The following is a 19,761-nucleotide window of genomic DNA, read 5'->3' on the forward strand; positions in this document are numbered from 1 at the left end:
GAATTTAATTTGGACCTAATTTCATAAAAATTACCTACTGCATAAAAGCAGTCAAATTTGTGTTCTAGTGTATTGACCTGTTTGACCTAATTGAAATGATGAACAGAATTATCATTGTGCAACAAAAAAGGATGCTTAGGTTACAGACTTCAGGAAGTTAAGAAAAATTGTAACATTCCAAGAAAAAAGTTTGGGAATTTTTTCTTTATTTTTCTCCCTTTTGGTTTGTGTTTTGTTTTTTACTTTTATATCCTTTTTTTAGTGTTATACATGTATAATAACATATGCCCACGTAGAAATAACAGTGATGCTTCCTTTAATACACAAAGAAGATGTTATTGCTTTGACTAAAGCCATGTTCTTGAGTTTTTCTAGTTCTGTTTTCACATCCTCCCAGCTACAAGTCCTCTATATTGAAATATACTAGTTCAGTTTGGAAAAGTCTTCAGTAGGGCCTCTCTGGTCCTCTAAATTCACCTAAGCTTGAGATGCCAGAATAAAAAAGTGTTAGCCAGGACATAGTCTAAATAAAGGCTGGGAATGTTCCCTACCAGACTGAGGTTAGGACAACTGGGCTGACAGCTGCTGCAAATCCATAATCAGAAGAGAGGCTGGAGATAAAATTACATAATAGGAGATTGAGACTGGCTAATTAGACTGGGTGGTTGGCAAGTTTGGTCAGTCAGATCATAGTTCAGACTAAGAAATCCAACCTAAGGACAGATGAGGTGTAGTCAGCTGGCATCAATGTTACCAGAGCAAAAAGGTTAGGTGAGAAAAATTCAATGAAGCAAGAAGACCCGTCAGGGACAGTGTGGATGACCAGCCACATAAAACTACTGATGCCAACACTGGCAGAGGCCAAACAAGGATTTCTCCCAGGCAGGTGAAGAGTTACACCATAAAAGATTTGCCATCCAAAAGACACCTTCTCACAAAAAGCCCTAATCAGAGAAGAAAAAATTGATAAATAGGATTACATTAACATTGAAAACTTCCAGTTACCAAAAGACACTTTAAGAGAGTAAAAAGGGGCCTGGTGCGGTGGCTCCCTCCTGTAATCCCAGCACTTTGGGAGGCCGAGGCAGGTGGATCCCTTGAGCCCAGGAGTTCGACACCAGCCTAAGCAACATGGCAAATCCTGGTCTCTACAAAAAAATAAAAAAAAAATTAGCCAGGCACGGTGGTGCTTGCCTGTAATCCCAGCTACTGGGAAAGCTGAGGTGGGAGGATCGCTTGAGCCCAGGCTGTCAAGGCTGCAGTGAGCCGAGATCACGCCACTGCACTCCAGCCTGGGTGACAGAGTGAGAACGTATCTCAAAAAAAAAAAAAAAAAAAAAGAGTAAAATGGCAAGAAAAGAAGAAGATACTTGTTATATGCACACACACACACCCAAACACACACACATATATATCTCCAACAATAGACTCTTACCAGAAAATATAAAGAACTTGTACAAGTCAATAAATGAAAGACAACTAATTTTTTAAGAAAGCTCAATAGAAAAATAGTCAAAAGCCTTTACAGGTAATTCAGGAAAGAGGATATCTAAATAATCAGTAAACTTCTGAAGAGGTGCTTGATTTCAGTAGTCATCACGGAAATACTAATGAAAATGTTAAATAAACTACAGTAAGATACGCTTATCAAAGTGGCTAAAATGAAAAAAAAAAAGAGGTAATACCAAGTGCTGGTGAGGATGCTAGGAAACTTGAACTCTCTCATACTGTTGGTGAGAATATAAATTGGTACAACCACTTTGGAAAACTAGTGATATATGCTAACAGTGAACATATACATGTCCTCAGACCCAGCAATTCCACTTCTAAAGAGGGCATATGTTCACCAAAAACATCTACACAAGTGTTCATAGCAGCAATGTTTATAATAGCCCCAACCCAAATGGTCATTAAAAGTAGTACAGATGAGTACATCTTGGTATAGACTTGCAATATATATACAATTTTCTGTACAGCAATTAGAATGAATAAAATAATGCTACCTACATCAAAATCAATAAATCGGACAAACATGGTATTAAAAGAAGCCAGAGACTGAAAAAAATACATTCTGCATGATTCCATTTTTATAGAGTTCGAAAACAGGCAAAACCAATTTAGGAAATTAGAAGTCCAGATCATGTTTGCTGTTGGATGCAGGAAGGGGGTTCTGGAGTTTGCGTTCTGTTTTATGGGCTTGGGGTGTTCGCTTTGTGAAAATTCACAGAGCTGCATTTTTATGGTTTGGGTACTTTTCTGTATGTATTTCATACTTCAAAAAATTTCAATAGGCCTGGCGCGGTGGCTCATGCCTGTAATCCCAGCACTCTGGGACACAGAGGCAGGCAGATCACATGAAGCCAGGAGTTCGGGACCAGCCTGGGCAATATAGCAAAACCCTGTATCTACTAAAAATACAAAAAAAATAGCTGGGTGTGGTGGCACACACCTGTAATCCCAGCTACTTGGAAGGCTGAGGTGGGAGAATCGTCTGAGCCCAGGAGGTTGAGGCTGCAGTGAGCAGAGATGGTGCCACTGCACTCCAGCCTGGGCAACAGTGAGACGGTCTCAAAAAAAAAATTTTTTTTAATAAAGTGGGTGAAACGACATCTTCTAACAAACATACAAGGCAACTTGGGACCTAGTAAGCAGTCTGGCTCTGTTTAGGTTTTCTGTCTCTCCAGAGAGGCCTGGGAGTAGCATGGTGAACTAAGGGACACAGCCTATCCTATCCTATCCTAACTCACTGAAGTGTTTGTCAGAGGCATTGCTGTGTCATCAGCTCAGTCAGAGGTTCCTTCTGGAACCCTGAGACATAACAGCTAAATTGTATACAATTTCCTTAATCCCATGCTTCCCTGAAGTCTGTTTCTCAAAGAATTGCTTCCAGAGCAGATGAAGTTAATCATTCCAGGTTAATCATCCAAGATCATCTTTGTGTGCCAGTAATCTAAGGCCTTAGAAATGATTAGCTTTTCATGTCATTTACTTCTTTTTTTTTTTTAATTTCTATTTTTTTTTGTTTTTTTGTTTTTTACATTCAGGGGCAGAGATGCTTAAAAAGCAGATAGGGTGGCAGATTCCAAGTCTACTATGGGGCTCAATTATATGCCTCTGCATAGTACAAAGGCCCTCCTCTCCTTCCTGAAAGGGAAGTAATTTCACCTAAGTAGGGGTAAGATTCTTGTCTTGTGTTATTCGTTGAACAAACATATAATTTGGGCTCCAGACACATGCAAATTTTATGAGGCTCTTGCTGGTGCCTGGCCAGGAACTAATAATATGTGTCATCCCCCCAGAACTCAGAGCTCAGTGGTGAAGGTACCTGAAATCAGCCTTGAAATTCATTAAGCAGCTGTTCTCTGCTGGCTGCTAGATCCTGAGAGTCAGTGAGGATAGAGATGAGAACACATCAATTCCCCTGAAGACTGCCATTCAGGAGAAGTGGAATGGTGAATGCTTCAACAGTTATTTGAAAAAATGACCACAACCATCACTGCCTACATTGGACTCTTGGAAGATATTTATGATGAAATTCCCAAAGGCTGGTCATGCATCTAATCAACTTTATGTCCAGATAAAGAACATCTCCAGGCTTTCAGGAAGCTTCACTTTAATAGCACACAAACAAATGAACAAAGATTGTATGGCATAATAAATGCTATAACAGCAGGAAACACAAGGTATTGTGACAGCTCTTGGAGGTTGAGCTGCTAACTCAAACTAGAGAGGTTAAGAAAGTCTGGGAGCTAGCTGGCTGTCAAATGCTCTAGAATCATAACCTCATTTTGTATACCATAGTGTTTTGTCTGCCTCCCTGAATTTAAAACAAGGAATTTCTTTCAGAAGGGTCCTAGCCAATCATATGGCAGCAAATTAGGCCACTAAATAAGGGACATTCTCCCAGATCTTGAGTCACAGCGTGCCCAGCTTGAAAGTTGACTAGGACTCTGGTCTCCAAGTTTGGGGTCTAAGGAGAACCCCTGAAACTTTGCTGAAGATCACTGACATGAGGCAGAAGGCAAGTTAGAGTAATATTTTTAGGTTTCATGGTTAGCTTTGGGGAAAAGGGGTTCTGATTACTACTAATTTAACCCATCTTGGGGAAGAGGGAGTCTGTTAGATTGGTGCAAACGTACTTGTGGTTTTTGCCATGACTTATAATACCTTCTATGGCTAGCCTCAGGGGAGAAAGGGACTGAGAGACAGGAGAGCAGGAAAAGATCAAAGAAAAACTTTTGCTCTTAAGGCTGATTCTGAGGCCTTCGTTTTAGGGTATTGTTTTCTGAGCCCCAACATCCACAATAGCTGTCTCCTGGAAGCCCAAATCCAAGTCTATGAACTGACGCAAAAATATCTATATTAAGTAGGTGGAAGAACAGAAATTCTGTGCAGGCAAGGTGGCCACCATATGATGGACTACTCTATAGAACAGTCTCCTTCTCTTGTTTCTGTTTATATATCTAACCAAAAAAGCATGGGCTCAAGCACCCCAAATATCCCCTCCCCCAGCATCATATTGGGAATCTCTGAGGCCCACCGCTATATTCATTGGTATATTGGCCCCTGATCCATGGCATATGCATCTACCAAAGACTAGGCTCGGAAAGCAGATAAACTTTTATATTCTTCAGAATGATGTAGAAAGAGCTCAAGGACTCCCTCCGGCATCAGGGCAACTGTAGTGTTTAGTGGGTGGGGATCGGGAGCTGGGGAAAAGGTAAATGAGTGAAACTGAAAAGTTGCCCCCTACTTGTGCGATACCTCAAACATATGGCATCTTTCCACAGCCACCTTCCTGCAAAGTCCAAAGACCAGCACTACTCTGACTAGACACCTAGTACAAAGTTGGGGGAAAGAATGCCATAGTGGGAAGCTACTGACACACAAGTCCAGAGAGCTGTGTCATTATAAATAATGAAGGACAGTCACAGAGATGATACAACATGTCTTTATAAGAAGCCCAAATAAACCAAACCACTGGATCTGATAACTGTCTGGTCTTTTCTGTTTGTTAACTTTCTCTGGCTTTAATCCCAGAGGTGACAGTGGACTTTGATTCTTATGTTGCATTTGCATGTGGGAATTCCCATTGTGCTACCCTAGAAACTGATCCTAGGCAAAACACTCAAAGCTACTTGGACTTGGTTTTTGGCATCCTGCCTATTCTAACCTGACATATAACTCCTTTCCATTCTTTGTTTTGTCTGTATTACACTAACAGTAGCAGCAGCTCTTAGAGACTGCACTCTATAACTGGGGTTCGGAGGATAGTGGACATAGTATTCTCCATCAGGGATCAGTTAGACTCTGCCTATGGAGAATCCTGGAATCTAAACAACACAAAAGGGAAAAAACTGTCAGAATAGATTCAGTAATACATTCTCTAGCATAATAATAGTGTTTATTAGTAGGTCTTACCTAATCTTATACAATACAAAGATTTTTCTATTCATCGGGGATTTTTTTAAATGTTAGCCAGATTTTTTTAAATCCTCTAGGTTAAAAAGATCTGTATCACCACAGTTTTTGCAAACAAATCATTTTATTCACAGAGTGATTTCTATGATAATTAATTTGAATGTGGTCAAGGTAGGTAGTTCGGTAAATCATCTACACTGCAGCCCATATCCACCCTAACCCTTAGTCCTTAGTCCATTATGATAATTTAACAAAAGAATGTGGATGGAGCACAAAAATCCAACAGGGCAGCATTACAGCAGCAAAAGAAAGCCATCCACAGCAAAATTAACACCAACGTTAAGGTGTTTAAATATTCATTATTGTTTAGATTGCTAGTAGTAAAAGAAAGTCTGAAACTGATCTGTAATAATTAACCTTCTAAGAAAATTGAGTTAAAACTATTAGTGGAAACTTTCCAGACAAAAAGCTATCCTAAGGCAATTGTGAGTTGAATAAGGATGTTTTAGTGTTAAGAAACTAGTTATTTAAATTTATCTGAAATCTTCCACCTCCAACCCTCTGCCCTTCCACTCCTCATCCCAAACCAGCATCTGTGGCTATGAGAATTCATAAGGATGATCTTTAGCTTTAAAAGGGAGAGGGGGCTGGAATGAAAACAGAGATGATGAAAAATGCCCTCCTCTTCTACTGTTGACGGAAACTAATCATTGCTGCATATTTGTTGCAGTCTGTTTAAGCTATTTCAGGGGTGGTGGAAAGGAAGGTGTGGCAAAATGAGCATCTGACTGAGAAGGCCTCAGTAATTCATTAATTTCAGGGTAGTAAATCTTTTCTGCACTGTAAATGGACTGTGAATTACAAGAGTCTCTCAGATCAGAAGCAGGAACTCAGTAAGAGATCCAGAGGGAATGAGTCCTCAGGATAAGAGAAGGGCGCATTCCACTGCCACCTGTGACAGAGACAGGTGTGTGGCAGACAATCTCCAGGAAAGATGTCTCCAACTGCTTGGGCTTCATCATCCAAAGATATAGACTGCTTAGAAACTAATAAGCAAAAGTACTGAGCGTCAACCACCCAGGACATCAAGAACCTCATGGGGAAGAGGGTCAGTTCTCCAATTTCACAATGCATGAAGACTTTTTAAAGGCTATTAGTGTAAAATTTTTAATGGTTTGTGTACAATCCTACTCATATGCATGAGAACTGACTTGCTGACCTCATAAGGTCCCCTCCAGCCTTATGTGAGGTAGCATGCTGAGAGGACAGGGAACACTAGCCTTGGAATCAGAAGTCCAATTGGTAACTGGAGGATTTCTCTTGGCGGACCCACTTAATATCTCGAAGTCTCAGTTTCAAGACTTCAAAATGGGGTTAAAAATACCAGTTTTATTTATCTCATAGTCTACTATGAAAATTACACTATATACTTATATATTTTGATAAAAGATAACGCTTTGTATGAACATACATTATCTTTAAAAACTATCTGTGATGCTGGGTGCAGTGGCTCACACCTGTAATCCCAGCACTTCAGGAGGCCAAGGTAGGAGGATGCCTTGAGCCCAGAAGTTTGAGACCATCCTGGGCAACACAGCAAGACCCTGTCTCTACAAAAAATAAAAATAAATTAGCTGCACTAGGTGGCACACACTTATAGTCCCAGCTATTAGGAAGGCTGAGGCAGGAGGATTGCTTGAGCCCAGGAATTTGAGGCTGCAGTGAGCCATGATTGTGCCACTGCACTCCAGCCTGGGTGGCAGAGTGAGACCTTGTCTCAAAAAAAAAAAAAAAAGAAAGAAAAAAACTAAAAATAATAATCAAAACCATCTGTGGAAGATTATGGAAAATGACTAGCAGAGTCAGCCAACATGAGGCAGAGAGAATACAGGAATTGCAATCATCCCATTGAGGTGTTTTCTAATTTCTGTACCTAGAATATCTTTCCTTATCAAGGTATAAATTCTGAAGGGCAAGAACCAAGTCTTAGACAACTTTGTGCATCCCATAGCACTGAGTGTAGTCCTTGACAGGTAGTAGATGCCAATAAATATTTGCTGAATTGTACCGCCTGACTTCAGCTTCCAAATTTACGAACTGATTAGCCAAGTGGTGAAAGTGAGTAAACTGGGAAGAGGAAGAAGAGGGGCCTTACTTTTTCACAGGGAGAAACAGCCTTGCCATTGTGGTCTTTATTGTGCCTTCACCGTGCCGCGTTTTCTGTTCTGAACACAGACCGCTCCTGAGCACTCTAAATTGTCAAGAGCTCTGTCGGCTTCCCAGAGGAGCAGCTTTGTGTGGCTAAACACAGGACATACATTCTTTCTGCACTTTTTTGGGGGTAGGTTTACTGACAAAGTCATTGTCCCTCTCTTCCTGGCCTTAGCCCTCTGCAGATCTAGTTATGCTGTTTAGGTTCATGAAGTACAAATTAGCATAATCCGATTAGATTGGCTGCTGAAGGGCGTCTTTGGTCTGAAAAGCAGAGAAAAGAAAAAAGTGTCTCACAAAGAGGGGAGCCTGGAGGATGGAAGGGGAGGGAGGGCAATTGCTCCTGTGCTGCTGGCCTGAAAGCTTGCACCTGCACAAGCCCTCTTGTAAATAAGGACTCTTAGATGGTATTAAACAGGGGACTGAGGAGTCCGGGGGAGCTCAGGGAGGTAAGCATGGGGAAGAGAAAGGCAAGACAGCAGCTCTGCATCCCATTAATTGATTTATCTGGATTGGCAAAGCAGGGGTTGCTGACAGAAAAGAATGTCCGTTTGATTCCTACTCAGCATTGAGAGTGGGTCAGCCCCATAATCTGGTCTATCGAGATAACGTTTTAGAATCTCTGCAAGAGACTGATAAAGGGTTTACTTGCAGGGAATAATGTCCATTGGATGGTTGATTTCAGTACTTTCTGAATTGGACTTCCGTATCTTTCCTTTATTTCTGGAAAAGAAAAAGCCAAGCGATGGTAGTTGTTTTAGGTCTTTGGGTAAGGTGTACTTAAAACCACCAAAGAAAAACCCAACAATCCACTTGTTAGAATAGGTGACAAAGGAACATTTTTGACTGGGTGCTATAGACAGTTTATGGGTTTGACTGAAGTTTTCATGATAAGAAAGGGACTGTATTTGTGAAGTAAATGTTGCATTTCAAGCAAGTAATTTCTTTTACCATTCTTACTTGAAAAAAGACTTTTTCCCCAACCACCCCCTGCCCCCCCAAAAAAATATGAAGGAGCCCTGAGACACAGAAGTCCCTGCACTTTCTGAGGACTGAGAATGTTTCCATGATTCTCAGGGAACATCAAATATGTTTAACTCTATGAGACTGAAAGGAAGCCATAGGTTAGGCCTGATCTATGACATGATTTACCTCTAAGGTCAGGTGCAGAAGAAAAGGAATCACCTCCAGCTAGAGAAGGCTTGTTTCTGTTGAGATGTCTTCCTAAGTGTCATTCAACGTAATTTAAATGCTGCGAGCAACAGACATCCCCATCACTTATTTTGGATAATTTTTTCTTTACCAAAGAATTCTTCTGGATAGAAAACTCAGATCACCAACCAAATTAATCCATGCATTTTTTTTTCTTTATTTCAATCATTGCCTGCCTGCAGTGAGAATTTCTTTCACAGGAAGTTTCTTTCTTAGAGGCAAAAGAACATATTAAAAGAAATTTGGCCTTTGCTGAAAGCAGACATGGACTCAGAGGCTGCCTTGCTGTTGGCTGGGTGATCTGAAGTTTGCCTCTTAAAACTTTTTTAAGCCGCAATTTCCCAAACTCTAAGCTGGAGCAAATACCTGCATTAAATGGTTGTTAGAAGGATTAAAGGTAGCTTTTATAAACTATCTGTAATAGGCATGCAATGAATATGAAACACTTCCTCAAAGTGTTTATATTTTGACTCTTTCCCCAAATAAAACTTGCCATACTCAGATACATATATGTCCTGTGTACAAAAAGGTGTATCCTGATACCCAAGCACAGTACAAGGTGTTTTCTAGTCCCAAGGGGTGTCTTTGCTCTGTTTCCTCTGCCATTTTACCAGTCCATCCATCCTTCTTAATTTCTGTGATGGGGAATCTTTCCCCCTGGAGCCTAGAGCCATAAAGCCTCTTAGAGAGGGATGAAGGAGACACTACAAGCTTGTTTTCAGAAGCTCTGGAGCCCGGGGAAGAAATTTAGTCTCGGAAGGCAGGTAGGGAAATACTTTCTTTTTTCTTGTTGGTTTTATTTTTTTCTTTAGACGGAGTTTCGCTCTTGTTGCCCAGGCTGGAGTGCAACGGCGCAATCTTGGCTCACTGCAACCTCTGCCTCCCAGGTTCAAGCAATTCTCCTGCCTCAGCCTCCCGAGCAGCTGGGACCACAGGCGTGCGCCATCATGCCCAGCTAATTTTGGATTTTTAGTAGAGATGGGGTTTCACTGTGTTGGCCAGGATGGTTTCCTATCTGCTAGAAGCCAAGGTGAGCATTCAGAACACCTTAAGTGTGAGATGGGGATCTGGAGGCCTCATATCCAGAGGAAAGGGTAGGAAGCAGGTCAGGGGAAGGCCTAGGAAGCTCATTGACTCTGACAGCCCATATCTCTCTCAGGCTGCAGGTGGACACGCAGTGTTTCATGCATCCTCTTACAGAGACAGAGTGGTGGAATGGCAATGGCATAAAAGCAAGTAGGCAAGGTATCCTTATTCAGACAAGGCACTCTGCATATATCAATTATTTTTGTGCTTTCCCATATAGATTTTAGTAAAGGTTCATTGTGGGAACATTTGACTTTTTCAGAAATATTTTATTATCATGGTTAAGATATAGATGAGGAACATAATTTGACTGCATATGAAAATAAAATTATACTATGGCCAAGTAAGATTTATCCAAAATGCAAGAAAATATTATATATCATATCCATCTCAATAGCTATCAGAAGAAGGTCTTTCATTAAAATTTATTACCCATCAGGTAGAATGACCTACAGCAAAAAAGAAAAATAAAATTATGATCTGGTTCTTTTTGCGGGGAGAAGGTAGTGAAGACGCTCTGCCTGCTCTATGCCCCAGGAGGCTGACCTATACACACCTCAGCCTCCATCACTCTGGCCTCCCTGCCTTCTGGTTGGGTTCTGGTTGGTTTCGGCCAATGGAAGGCAGTGGCAGAACAGCAGGTGGGAGGAGAGAAACAGGTGGAGGTATTTATCCCCCTTCCCATATCTACAACCACAGCTGCTATCAGAAAGCTCCTCCCCCTCCCATGGCCACACCTTCACTGGGTTCCAGTTACCCTGGGGACTAGCAGTGGGTAGCAGGAGACTCTGGCCTCACCTTTACCCAGCCATCTCACTCTGGGGCCAGACTTGCCAAGCAGTTGTCGTCAACTGAAACTTTATTTTTTTGTTGTTTCCTTCCTCTTTTGGATTTTCTTTTATGCTCCAGTCCAAGGGTATGTGTCCTCTTAGCTCAGGCAGCTAAGGGTCAGTGTACACGGTACTAATCTGTCAAGACCTAGTGGACCCAGGGTCCTCTCTCTTCCTTGTGTCAGAGTTCTAGGGAGCACGTTTTTGAAACTCCTTTTTTAGAGCCAAATTTAGAATGTGGTGAGGGAGCAATTTTTTTTTTTTCAATTGGAATTTACTTTAAATACGTAATTTTAAGTTCATAAGAAGTCTTTATTAAAACAGAGAGAATATTCAGCATCCCCTGGCCCCCTATTTCTTGCATCAGAAGCCTCAAATATAGGACCTCACAGCAAGATTTTAAACTGAATCCAGAAAGTCAAAAACCTCAGAGTAAAGGAAGACTTTCTAACTATGACTCAAAATCCAGAACCATCAAATTGATTAATTGTACTACATTAAAATAAAATTTGAATATCTGGCACATACCATAAACAAAGTCATAAGGACAAATGAAATATTGGGGGAAAATATTTGTAGCCCACATCACAGAAAAAGAGTTGATCTTCTTCATATACAAAGAGCTTTTAGAAATTGGGTAAGAAAAAAAGACCAACAGCCTAGTAGAAACAAAGGGCAAAGGACCTTTAAGAGAGTCCACAGAAACAGAAATACAAACAACTCACAAACATGTTAAATCAAGTTTAGCTTAATGCTGCCTCCTTACATATTTTAAGTTCAGCCTAAAAGTTTCTCTGTACATCGTGAACCATAACAAGTAAACCCACCATAGCCTACACTTGTGCCAATCACCAAGTTTTGGCCATTCAAATGTAGCCAACTGTTCAAACCATGTTCAAATAAGGCAAACACCCACCTGTAACCAATCCAGCTATTTCTGTACCTCATTTCCCTTTTATGTATGTTACTTTCCTTTTTCTGTCCATAAATCTTTCACCACATGGCTGCGCTGGAGCCTCAGAGCCTGCTCTGGCTCAGAAGGCTGCCTGATTTGCAAATTGTTCATTGCTCAGTTAAGCTCCTTAAATTTAATTTGGCTGAAGTTTTTCTTTCATCACATACGACGTCAGCCTCATTCATAATAAGAAAAAGGCAAACTAAAACCACATTGGGATAACATTTTCGCCTATCAGATTGGCAAGTATCCCAGCAATTGTCAACATAACCTGAAGGTGAATTTGTGCAGAAACAAGAACACCCATACATGCTGCTAAGTCTGCATTCATTCTACAGGTGTACCTGCACCCTTGGGTAAATCATATGTTACAGGTTATTCATTGCAGCTGCATTAGTATCAGCAAAAGACTGGAAACAACACAAATAGACAGTATGTAATCATGCAGATATTGAAAAGAATGAGAAAGTCCTCCATGATTTGGGAAGATCTTTAGGTTATAGTGTTACCAGAGAAAAGCAGACCAGGCACGGTGGCTCAGCACTTTGGGAGGCTGAGGCGGGTGGGTTACTTGAGTCCAGGAGTTCGAGACCAGCCTAGCCAACATGGTGAAACCCCATTTCTACTAAAAATACAAAAATTATTTGGGTATGGTGGTGCGCACCTGTAATCCCAGCTACTTGGGAGGCTGAGGCAGGAGAATCACTTGAGCCTGGGAGGCGGAGGTTGCAGTGAGCCGAGATCGCACCACTGCACTCCAGTCCGGTCAACAGAATGAGACTCTGTCTCAAAAAAAAAAAAAAAGAAAAGAAAAGAAAAGAGAAGAAAAAAAAAGCAAGATGGTGTGAAAAAGAGGAAGACATGAGAATATATAGTCATACAGATACTCCTCAATTTAGGATTACATCCTAATAAATCCACTGTAAACTGAAAATATTGTAAGTTGAAAATGCATTTAATGCACTTAACCTACCAAACGTCATAACAGCCTAGCCTGCCTAAAACATACTGAGGATACTTACAATAGTGTTGGGCAAAAATCTTCTAACACACAGTCTATTTTACAATAAAGTGTTGACTATTTATTGAATACTGTTCTGAAAGTACATGTAATTTACTTTACTATGTAATTTACTGAATACTGTACTGAAAGTGAAAAACAGAAATGTTATATGGGTCCTCAAAGTATTGTTTCTACTGAATGCATTTCACTTTCTTACCATCTTAAAGTTGAAAAATCTCAATTCAAACCACTGTAAATTGGGAACCATTTGTATTTGCATAATAAAGTACTAAAAGATAATTAAACTCTGAAAAGGGATGGGAGATAGGGTTGATAGATACAAGGTAGAAAAAAGACTTTTCAATATTTGTCTTTTAGTATAATTTTGATTCTTATACCATATAAGTAAATTATCTACTCAAAAATATTTTCCAAAAGAAAAAATACTCCTGTTATTAATCCCACTCTTACCATTTTTTTTCCTTTAAAAATAGCTTTAGAAAATAACTTTTCAATAACCATTTTTTGGGCATATTATCATTTTTCTCTATCATCTTAACTGTATCTTAAACATTACTTCTAAAATATTTAAATGATAGATCTTAAAACATCATCAACTTACAAAAGATTGCAGTTGAATTGAGGCCATTTTAATTTAATATAATTATAACCCACACATGATAAGATGTATAGATTTTTAAATTTTTACACAGTTAGCTCATCTACTTAAACCTGACCAGGTCACACTTATTTTTTTAAACAGGAGTGCTTAGGGGAAAAAATTATGTTTACACCTTTGAAATTTGGTGTTTTTAAAGTTTTGCTTAAAAAGACCCCATTTCATACCTAATGTAGACGACGGGTTGATGGGTGCAGCAAATCACTATGGCACGTGTATACCTAAGTAACCAAACTGCACATTCTGCACATGTATCCCAGAACTTGAAGTATAATAATAATTTTAAGAAGACCCCGTTTTAAGTATAAATGTGACTGTATTCTGAAAACAAACTTTTACACCTGAGTATTTCACAATCTATTTGCCCAGATTAGGGCTCCAAGGTAAAAACTGATTTTTAGAGGCTTCCTGTCGCAGTTTGGCAAACACGTTGTTCATTTGTTTACCTGATTGTTTTGTCCTCGGTTGCCCTCTCTCTTCTTCCTTTTACAATCTATTCATCCAGGAATAATTAGAGCATTTTTGGCTCTCCTCCCACATACTGCTTAAAAACTGAGCATGGATCCAGTTTTTGCAGGGAAGGTCACTAATCCTCAGTCTAGCAGGAGCTGAGGAGGGGGTGTCTCTAGGGTAATATTCCATCTGTAATATTACCATACCAGGTGATGAGATTAGGAACATCCCCAGAACACCTAGGTTACAGCCCTTGCTCCAGGCTCCTCCTCCCTGCGGGATTTAGCTCATTATGTAGCTCTTCTACGCTCTCCACTTCTTCCGCTAGAATGTTAAAGAGAACCCAGGACCCTGGGTCTTAGGCCAGCTGAGCCTCATCTCTTATCTTCTCTAGTCATTCACTAGTCCAAACCGAAAGGAGTAAGGGGAATGCCGGTAGATTTCACTGATATGACATCCCCTACTTCCTTTTACAGACCAATCTCATGTAACAGACTACCCAGTCCTTCCCAGGCATTTTTCAGTCACCATTGTCTTACTATCAACATCTCTTTCAAAATCCATACTCTGTGTATTGCCTATATGAGGTGTGAGAGGCACAATTGTACCATCTCAGGTGTACTATAGTCAGCAGAAGGAGAACAGGTGCACACACACAAACATATGTGTATACACACATATCCACACGCCATAAGGTAAAATCGAATTTTGATTTATTTAGTGAAAGGTTCAAAAAATATGCTTAAGTGATCTGGCTACTGGCGCAGACGCCAGGTATTTCAGCACAACATTCCACTTCCTCCAAAGTGGGAAGAGGATCTCGGTGGCTATGAGACTATGTGCAAGGTAGAGTCTTGTTGAATCCAAGAGGCTGTTCTATGCTGTTCTTCAGTCTTTTTAAACCAGGTACTTGTATATCACTAGTTAAAAAGAACTGATGCAAAAAGTCTTAAAAATATATGAAGACAGGAAGAATGCAATTCCATACCTAGTGAACAAAACACTTTGTCCGTTTCCTTAAACCCTCCTTCCTCCCCAACTCCAGAGGAGCTAAAAGCAAAAGGGGGACAGCAGAAGACATGGAGGAATGGATCTCCCACCCTGGGAGCATGCACCTCCCCTGCAAACACACACTTGAGGCATAGGTCAAGCTTGAGCCAGGGTGGAGTTGGAAGTACGAAGGAGATGAGATGGACTTTCAAATTGGCCCAAATTAACCCAACCTGTCATGATTGGATGGGAAAGGAAGATTAAGCAAAGCCCTGTTAAAGGCAGTGACAGGAAAACAACAAAATCATGTCATGTTGGCACGTCACCACGTCCAGACCATGGAACTAACAAGTTGTACCTGCAGGTATCACATTCAAGCTTGCCTCAGTATGACAGTCTTTTCATGGTGTCTCATCGTGGTGTTAACTCCAGCCTCGTGCTTCCAAATAGGAAGCTTTTTTTTTTTCTTCAGGGGTTGTGTTTGTTTACCCAATATCATTATTGGGTAATATACCTAGTTCATGGGGTTCCACTAAGGTGGTTAGGATCAAAAAGAATTAAAGCTATCTGTGAAAAGCAACCCTGGCTTTACGGAATGCAGTGATTTTGAGTAAAAACAACTGAGGGTCAAATTCTGGCTCTGCAGTGGAAATTTGGGCAAGTTAGACAACCTTCTACACTTCAATTTCTTTATCTGCAAAATGGGAACAGTGATATCAATATAATATATTCATGTAATTAATATAACATAGCTCATATTATATTAATAATATAATATCATTACAAAGATTGGACGAGCTGATACACAGGAAGCTCTTAGCATAGTGCTGGCATGTAGAAAGCACTCAGCCACCCGGGTGTGGTGGCTCATGCCTATAATCCCGACACTTTGGGAGGCCAAGGCAGGAGGATCATTTGAGGCCAGGAGTTCAAGACCAGCCTGGGCAACATAATGAGACCCTGTTTCCAAGAACAAATAATAAGTAAAAATAAAATAAAAAAGGAAGCACTCAGCTAATCTTGACTTTACCTCTTAATATTATAATCTTATGAATGTTGTAAATAGTTGTGAAATAGACACTTACGTACATAATTCTTTGACCATAATTCCAATTTTTTTTTTTTTTTTTGAGATGGAGTCTCACTCTGTCGCTAGGTTGGAGTGCAGTGGCCCCATCTCGGTTCACTGCAACTTCTGCCTCCCAGGTTTAAGCGATTCTCCTGCCTCAGCCTCCTGAGTGGCTGGGACTACAGGTGCATGCCACCACACCCAGCTAATTTTTGTATTTTTAGTAGAGACAGGGTTTCACCATGTTGGCCAGGATGGTCTCGATCTCTTGACCTCATGATCTGCCCGCCTCGGCCTCCCAAAGTGCTGGGATTACAGGCATGAGCCACCACACCCAGCCCAATTTTTTTTTTTTGATAGGTTCCTGGAAGGATAATGACTTAGGTTCAAGTATATGAGCATATTGACTACATTCTTTTTTTAAAGTTTACTAATAAAGACAATTCAATAGCTTGCTCCACTGGACTATCAGGGAATTCTTGGCTCTGGAAATTAAATTCTTAGAATAAATGCTAGCTGGTAGATTACAAACATAAGGTTTATCTATAAATCTAATGCTCTTCAAAATCTCTTTGTGCTAAGCCATTAGCAATAAAGAGAAAATAAAATGGATCGTTTCTCTGTTTACAATAAACTCTAAACAGTGGAGAAGTGCAAGTGTGGTTCAGGAGAACTTGTCCCTGCTTTCTGTAATCCCTTAGCTGCATTCATTCCTTGGCATTCCCTTCCTAACACCTGCCCTTTAAATCCTTCACTTTGCATTGCCATTGGACTTTTAGATTTCCTCCTTATCTTTGACCTTTTTATTTAAGGATGTGACTTTTGACTAACCTTTGGCCTGTGGGTCAGCAGTTAAGCTGTTCATTCTCCCAGGCTCTTTGATCTTTTGCCTTTTTAGGGACAAAGCCAGTGGTGCATAACTTATACTTATTTTGGCCATCTCAAGCCATTCTTAGGTGATGAAACCTCATAAGGCAGGTGGTGCCTGGGGTATCCTTGAATAGGAATTATGAGAAGCTAACTTTTAAGAAGAGTATTAGACTTTGGGTTTCTCAGAAAAATTCAGCCCGTTCAAGTTTCATTTCAATGTCATCTTTTAGAGAAAGCTAAAAGAGTACTCTTAACAGAGCCAGTCTCGACATAAGTTTTCACATTTTGAAAGTGGGGGTCATTTGCAGTGCTGCTGTAGAGATTAAATATTAGAAACTTCCTGAACTCAAGCAAATTTTAGCTTTTTAGGGGAAACAGAATACAACAGTTATCTATAACATAAGGTAGGAGAAGTAAGGATCATAAAGCACATAAGGGGATTCTAAGGAAAGAGAGATTAGATTAAGTAGTAGAAATCTAGAAGGACTTCACGTAAGAGATGGTGTTTAAGATCCCACGGGCTGGTGCAGTGGCTCATGCCTGTAGTCCCAGCACGTTGGGAGGTTGAGGCAGGAGGACTGCTTGAGCCCAAGAGGTTGAGAAAAGCCTGAGCAAGATGGCGAGACCATTTCTACAAAAAAATAAAAAATAAAAAAATTAGCCAAGTGTGGTGACACGCACCTGTCGTCCCAGCTACTCAGGAAGCTGAGGCAGGAGGATCCCTTGAGCCCAGGAGTTTGAGGCTGTAGTGATGGTGCCACTGCACTCCAACCAGAAGAAAAAAGATCAGCCATGTGGAATTTGGCACAGGTGGAGGGATGAGTAGAACAAGTGAGAATGGGAGCATTAATCTAAGCATCTGACATCACAGGAGTAAAGTCAGAAGTAAAAAAGAGTGGGCATGTTTGGGGATCTTTAAGTAAAGTAGTTTCATTGGCATGTACAATACGTATAGGCATTGTGGAGGGTGAAGGGAAGGACACACTGGGGCCAGGCTGCAGAGGGCCTGGTTTGCTAGGGTATGGCATTTGTCTCATTCTGGTAGACAAGATACTGAAGGTTTTGTAGCAGAGAAGTGATATGACTACAGCCGCGATTTGAGAAAGACCATTAGGGAGCTGTGAGAAAAGTGACATGAAGAGGAAGAAGATTGATTTCAGGTGACGCTGGGTTTTTTTCTATACTAAAGACCACGGGAGAGCTGGTGGGGGGTGGGGGGGAAAAGTCAAAGCCAGGATAGTGGCTATGAAGATGAGAGAAGGGGTGAATGTGCTTAGTAAATTTATGAAATTTTTCTTTAAATGAACAATTCCTTTTCTTAAATAATTTATTTGCAATAAATTAACAGTTAAATAACAAATTATAGTCAATGGTTAAAAACTCACAAAACATCAACAAATAAAATCTTTGGTTGATATATCTAATCACATCTTACAAAGTACAACAATTTAATTTCAGTAAAAAAACATATGAAGAAGATTACCAAATGCTATTGATAGGAGACAAGCATAATGATAAGGTGCTTTTTCATTTTCAATCCTAAAATACTTGGTGGCTGAACCGGGCTGTAGAAAGGCTAAACACAGTGTCTGCAGACCTGGATCTGGGTCCTGGGTTTCCACTAACTGTGCATGTGGCCTCTGGAAAGTCACTTCAAATCCCTCTGTAAAATGAGGGACCGGCATTAGCCCATCAAATGATCTATATGAATCAATGGACCTGTTTATACCTGGTTTCTAGAAGTTTCTAATGGTGTCCATAGCAGATTAAACACTTTTTTTTTTTTTTTTGAGACGGAGTCTTGCTCTCTCCTGGAGTGCAGTGGTGCGATCTCGGCTCACGGCAAACACCACCTCTCAGGTTCAAGCGATTCTTCCTCCTCAGCCTCCTGAGTAGCTGGGATTACAGGTGCCCGCCACCACATCCAGCTAATTGTTTTAGAGACGGGGTTTCAACATGTTGGCTGGGCTGGTCTCGAACTCCTGGCCTCAGGTGATCCTCCCACCTCGGCCTCCCAACGTGCTGGGATTACAGGTGTGAACCACAGTGCCCACCCCCAAACACTTTTGTTTAAGTTACAGAGTAGCATAGGTTATACAATCTGTTCAAACTATTCTGTTGGGCTCAAATGATCTATAAACGGATGTACCATCCAGTGAACCATAATGTTTTTGAATCATAAATTCTTGCTACTGCCATCACCAAGCCTTAAGTATAGGACACCAGAGAAGACTCTAGAATGATTTTTGAGTTGGCTTCCAGTCTCTTGGATACCTTGTCAAGGTTTTCTTCCACAATTGACTATATTTTCTTTTTGACAGACACCTTCTTTTTTTCTCTTTCCTTCTTTCTTTTCTTTGAGATAAGTATCACTATGTTGCTCAGGCTGGCCTCAAACTCCTAATATCAAGCAGTCCTCCCGCCTCAGCCTCCCAAGCAGCTGGGAGTACAGGCACATGCCAGCACACCTGACGTAACAGTCACTTTAACCAAACATGACTTGGCGTACAAAAATGCAAGCAGGCAAAAGAAATCATTTAGGAGGTGAATTACATAAATTAATGATTTAAAGTTTCATTTATTTATTATAGGATTATTTGAAAATTTCTTTAAATAATTTCCCCCTCACATAGTTTAATGAGAACTTGATCTCCTCATGACTTTTCAGGAGCACTCTGTTACATTTCAGTGCAAAGGCCCTCTTTGTCGAAGATCATGGCCCCAGCAGCAGAAGAGTGGACTCATCCTGGGTACAGGAGCAAAATCCTGTATCTAGGCAAAGAGACACTCTGTGCTTTCCTTGGCAACATGTTAAAACAAAGCTAATATAAAAATACTGTAAAAAGTGTTATTTTGATTTAATTTCAGATGAGAGAGTAAGCGATGTTAACTGACAACTGTCATCAAAACTTTGAAATGTACTATCACCTGGTAATTTGGGGGTAAGCTTGTGTCCACATAAGTTAGTGAGAAAAAAAATGC

The sequence above is a fragment of the Symphalangus syndactylus genome, chromosome 3 (genome assembly GCF_028878055.3).
Source record: "Symphalangus syndactylus isolate Jambi chromosome 3, NHGRI_mSymSyn1-v2.1_pri, whole genome shotgun sequence".
Classification (NCBI taxonomy): domain Eukaryota; kingdom Metazoa; phylum Chordata; class Mammalia; order Primates; family Hylobatidae; genus Symphalangus; species Symphalangus syndactylus.